The following is a 5,426-nucleotide window of genomic DNA, read 5'->3' on the forward strand; positions in this document are numbered from 1 at the left end:
AAAACAAAAAAATACATGATTTTTCCTTCCAAAGTATTTGAGACGCACTCTATATGAGGAAAATGGCCTTAGAAGAACATAGCAATATATATCTTCTACCATAAAAAACAGACATGAGATTGTGTGAAATAAGAGATCAAAAAAGCTGGCAACCTATCCGGCAAGGTTTTGACTTGCTCTAAGTGTTTCACCCCTTTCTACGGTCCTGACGTTATAAACATATTCTTCGACAATCAAACCGCAGCAGTAACAACAACAAAGACAAATGCACAAAAGATTTGTTAAACTTTATTTTGTTTGTTTGTTTTATTAGCACATGGCCTCAGAGAAGCTAACTAAAGATTCCACCGTCCAACTCTGTGGTGTTGCTCCTCAGGGCAAGGCTGACATTAGATACAGGTATTTGAAAATGAAAGAGACTCCTTTCCAACCCAGAAGAAATTATTCAGGAATCTGGGAGACAGCATATGATGTTGTGCCAGGTGCCACCAGTCTTTCTCAATAAAACATCCCTAGTGAAAAAACGTGGAGGCCAGAAAGGGCTGGTGAGGGAAAACATGACGAGGAGGGCTGGCAGCAGCATGCCCGCAAGGAATTCAATGTCAGGGAGAGCATACAGGGAGACACCGTAAATGTGCTTTTCTCACCAAGCTCCTTTTCGTTTTAGAGTTGGGAAAACTGAGGTGCGGGCATAATCACCAAAGGCATACAGCTAGCTGCTGACAGAGCTGGCTGTCTCTACTCTATCACACTGCTTCTTCACTTCGCTCATTTCTGTTCTGAACTGCCCTTGTTAATTGGCACTAAAGTCTCTGCACCTAGAGTTTCAGACATGTTTGGAAACTTCCTTTAAATGTGTTGATCGACTGAGCACTGAATTATTTGTGAAAGCAAGAACTCCCTCCAGGATGAGGTATTCAGAGATCAGTCATGATATGTTCCATTCTTCCAGGCTCTCTACATTTTCACACAGGAGGCATCAGTTTCTTGAGAGTGCACAGCCCCCCAAAAGCCGTTGCAAAGGTATCTGTGGAGAAAACAAGGCAAAATCCCATGGGTCCAGCTACCCTCCACAATCATCCTTAGGATGACCTTGGAGAACCCGCTTCCTCCTGTGGCGATGATGTGTGTGGACTGGGTGATTTGTGAGAGGCAGGTGAATGAGCTATATGTACAGCTGGTCCTTGAATCTTTGGTCCTCCTTGTCATCAGCTGTTGGAGAAGGAAATGGCAACCCACTCCAGTGCTCTTGCCTTGAGAATCCCAGGGACGGGGGAGCCTGGTGGGCTGCCGTCTATGGGGTCGCACAGAGTCGGACATGACTGAAGCAACTTAGCAGCAGCAGCAGCAGCTGGCAAGACCGTGTCCTTGTCCCATTGCCTCTGAGAGACACTGAATCTTGGCAGGGAGAGGAAGAGGGAGTGATACTGCATCTAACTTTGAGAATAATCATTACCATATCAGTGTGCAAACGACATGCTCCAGTGGGGACTGTAGGAGTATGCACGTTTGTCTAGCTATCTTGAATATTATAGGCATGGTCTAATTCTTCTTTATATTCTTTCTTCTAATAATGAATTGCAAAAGAACAAGATGTACTGTTGTACTTTATAGTTCAGGCAAGCAATACAGGTAATTGGCTAACATGGTTTGGTATGATCAGCTTTTTTTTTTGAAGCCGATCTGGCAGAAAAGCAGTGGACTATTGCAGGAGTTGCACTGGCCTTTCCAACACTTCTCTGTCCAGTCCATTAATCAGCAGCAGAACCGCCAGGACACCACATTACTGTGCTGTAGCTCAAAGAGATCTGTGGTTGTAATTGGGTTGACTGGGAACAAAGTTATATCATTCCAATTCTGATTGATTAATGCTGAAGTCCTTGCTAAAGAGTGGTTACCAGTCTCAGGCTCCACAAATCATTCGGTGGTGAATGAGGACTAAGCTAAACAAACTTGGGCCTGTGAACATGGATTTTTCTTGCAGTGTGGGGCAGAGGTGTAGAGATGGTGGAAAGGGAAGAGAAAAACTAGATTTGACTGAAGAAGAAAGAAACCCCTGCAGCCTGGCTTCTTCTGGCATCTTGGGCACCTCCCTTTCTTTTGTTACCTTGTTCCCATCTCTGCATTCGCTGTCACTAAGCAGTCAGATTACCACCCAGTGGTACCACCATAGTCATTCCTTTCTATCACCCTGGCTCTTTCTTTACAGATGCCCATTATTAGCCAGATGGAGTTATTGCCCAGTCAAATGATTTAAACCTCCCCTCTCTGAAAGCTTTTCTACCCAAATTCTCCAACTCCACCCAATTCCTCCCAATACTTTTTTCTAGTGAAGGACACTCCCAGTCATTCCCTTTGTCTCTTTCTCTGAGTCTCTCTTTTTCATCACTCCCATATCTAAATTTTCTCATTCATAGAAAGATAACAATCCTCTACTTGGGTCAGATAATCTTTTCAAAAATGTCCACTAATCCTGGACACAGAGTAGGTAGGGTATTAGAATTGCAAGAATGTTTTGGACAAAATCAAATTTAAGTATTTCTTTTCTGTTTGGGGTTCTTTGAGACATATCCAAACAAATAATAGGGGGAAATGTTTTTTCAATTTTAAGTAAGCTCTGGTTGTTTCAGTGTCAGCAGTCTCAAGCATTACTTCTTGCCAGCTTTCCATTTGGTAGAAGGTGCTTCCTAAAGATGAACTTCTGTGGAGTCAGAACCAGCAGAGATGAGCCAAATCACGATTGAAATGCTTGCTGGCTGCTCCTTTTGCCAGTGTAGCTCTGTGTTTCCACTTGTGGGAAATCCATCTGCCTGTCAGTGCTCGTGAACGCCAATACCTTTTTTGATACAACAAACTCACAGTGTTCCGCTTCAAGAATGCCAGCATTCATAATTTTTAAGCCTCCAACTTTAAAGAAATGGAAGCAACTGACTTTCTCTTCATTTAAAAGTAGAAATAGTAGTATTACATAGCTAGAAATTTCTGTAAAGTGGATTGGCAATAACATTACTTATGCTTTCAAAACCTGAGTTCTTCAAAATTTATGCCTGTGTATCAGTCACAAGATAATACATTTTTTTTTTTTTTTTTTTTTACGTCAGACGGGTAATGTGCCGGTGTCGTAACAAGGTTTGCAGGGAGGCACATGTCACGCAGCAGCATGAACACCCAATCATCATGCTCATGAACTACAAAAGGATCAGATAATACATTTTTTGACTTTAAACTATTTTCTTTCTTGTCCTAGAAATCCTGTTATGCTGTGGACATTTACAGAAATTTGGCTTGAGAAAAAATATTTCAAAACTCAGGTAGAGGTAAATTATAATTTATTACTGGGAGGAAAACACTCTTAGTTGCAACATCTCTAACTGGAAAGCTTTTGAATTTTCTAGATTTGACATAAAGATTTATGAGGTGCGATTTCACAGAAGAAAAAACATTTTGGTAAAAACTTTTTTTTGGTAGGTAAAATAGGAACTCACAAGAGTAACTAGATGAACTTTAGTAGAAGTCCTCTGTGAACTTAACTGAGCAAAGAAATCCATTAAACTCCAGGAAACTAAAGGTGCGTGTTTATTATTTATTTCTGGCATTGAGTCCTTTCCATTTCCCTACAGAGTTGTTTGAGGGATCTAATATTTTGAAAACATGCTATTTTAACTTGAGTCAATAACTTGATCTTAGTAATTTGGTGAAAGGGCATGAGATTAGAGTATGGCCAGGGTCTCATTCTCACTCTGCTACTCACCAGATTTGTGACTGTGGTCATCTCTCTTCCATATTTTGGACTTCTATCTTCTCATCTGTTTGACAAGAATAAGAAATACCTGATCTTGTTTCCTCTTAACATTGTTATGAAGATCAAATAAAGTCCTAGTTGTTAAATCATTTTGAAACTATCAAGTGCTATACAATATAAGGCAGTCTATTCATTATCACCTCAGAATTCCTCTCAGATTACATTGCTTCAAATGCATTATTTAGGAAAAGTACAAACTTGAATGCCATATGGAGTCCCTGTTGACACTGCAGATGTTGGTTAATTTTAGATTCTAAAAGAACAAAAGAACAGAAGCAGTACCAAGCAAATTAGCCTCTCTTTAGCTTTTTCTTCGAAATCTCCTATTATACAAACACCAAACTAAAAATGGCAGGCTAAATATTATAGAAAATTACATCATTTGAAGCATCGAAATTCTGTATATCCAAGCCTTTTTGCAGTTTATTTTTGCAGGAGTTTATTCCCTTCAAAACACATCACCAATGAATTTAATGCTATAAGATTAATCATGGTTATTTCTTCAAGGACCAAGTAAGAGGATTTTAATCTTCAACTTTAACCACAAATAACACAGAGCCAGGAGAAATAGAAAAGTCTCAGAAAGACTCACAAAAAGCCATTTTGGTGGTCATAGTCTCTCTTGAACTAATGGAAAACTGAACTAAGCTCAGCTAGCCTTGGTCTCTGATTCTGAAGATTCATATTTACCAGTGGGAATTTCCTTGAAGAACAGGTGTGGCAGACTCTCACATACTCATGACAACTGCTTTTACAGCCTCATCAGCTTGAGGAGACCTGTCTTCCTCACAGGCGCCATCTGTAAGACATCTCTTTGCATTTTGTCAAACCTGACTCTGTTTACACATGCGCAAGCAAGAGGTGTTTCTGTAAAACATACAGATGGCATCTGTCATTCTATCTCTTGTTTGTACACCAGCCACTAACAAAAAATATCCTGGAACAAGCTGAGCATTCTGTAAGTGCCTTGTAATTATTTATATTAAATATAACATTTTTATCTTATATATTATTAGTATAATATTGCTTATATTATATATATCTACAAAGGTCCAGTTGATATTCTGAACCTAGATTTTTACTTTTTAGAGGATAATCATGTCCCCAAATTATTCACTAAGTCTATCACTTTAATTAGAAATAATTTTCAAACAGAGGCCCTAAGTATTTCACCTATGAGGCACCTGCTCCTCTAAAAGAGGTAAAAATTTTAAAGTTTGTCTTAACCTATCTTTTAGTCATTTGGTGGATACAGTCTGATATTTCAAAGTCTACTCTCACGTGGATTAGAATTATTAAAAGCAAACCCGAAGAGTAGATTTTATGACACAGCTTATTATGGATGCAGTAGGCTGATCATTTTTGTATTAAGTATACTAGTAATCTCCTCCCTATCCTGCCCATATATTGCCCCTGTTAGCACAAAAGGCCTAATAAGACAGGTGCAACTTGATTCTACATTACATGGTTCCCTCAAACTGGAACAAGATTTTAACTCCCTCAAATATTTTCCCCAGTGAAGCACTTTGGATTACTGCAGATGATTATAGGCCTAAACAAGAAATAGATTCAAACAACCCTCATTCACTGCTGAAACTGAACTGGAACTGACCCCTAAAAGAAA

The 5,426-nt window shown here is 39.3% G+C and overlaps 1 long non-coding RNA gene and 1 other non-coding gene across 2 annotated transcripts; both read right to left on the reverse strand.

The window, feature by feature from the left end:
* Positions 1 to 272: 272 nt before the first annotated feature.
* Positions 273 to 4,672, reverse strand: LOC132346565 (uncharacterized). The gene is made up of 3 exons (XR_009496411.1): positions 4,493 to 4,672; positions 3,752 to 3,806; positions 273 to 1,027 (listed from the first exon to the last, which is right to left on the reverse strand). It is a non-coding gene; the product is annotated as an uncharacterized lncRNA (long non-coding RNA).
* On the reverse strand, positions 3,096 to 3,200 carry LOC112448940 (small nucleolar RNA U13). Its single transcript, XR_003037397.1, has one exon. It is a non-coding gene; the product is annotated as a small nucleolar RNA U13 (small nucleolar RNA).
* Positions 4,673 to 5,426: the final 754 nt, after the last annotated feature.

The sequence above is a fragment of the Bos taurus genome, chromosome 11 (genome assembly GCF_002263795.3).
Source record: "Bos taurus isolate L1 Dominette 01449 registration number 42190680 breed Hereford chromosome 11, ARS-UCD2.0, whole genome shotgun sequence".
Taxonomy (NCBI): Eukaryota; Metazoa; Chordata; class Mammalia; order Artiodactyla; family Bovidae; genus Bos; species Bos taurus.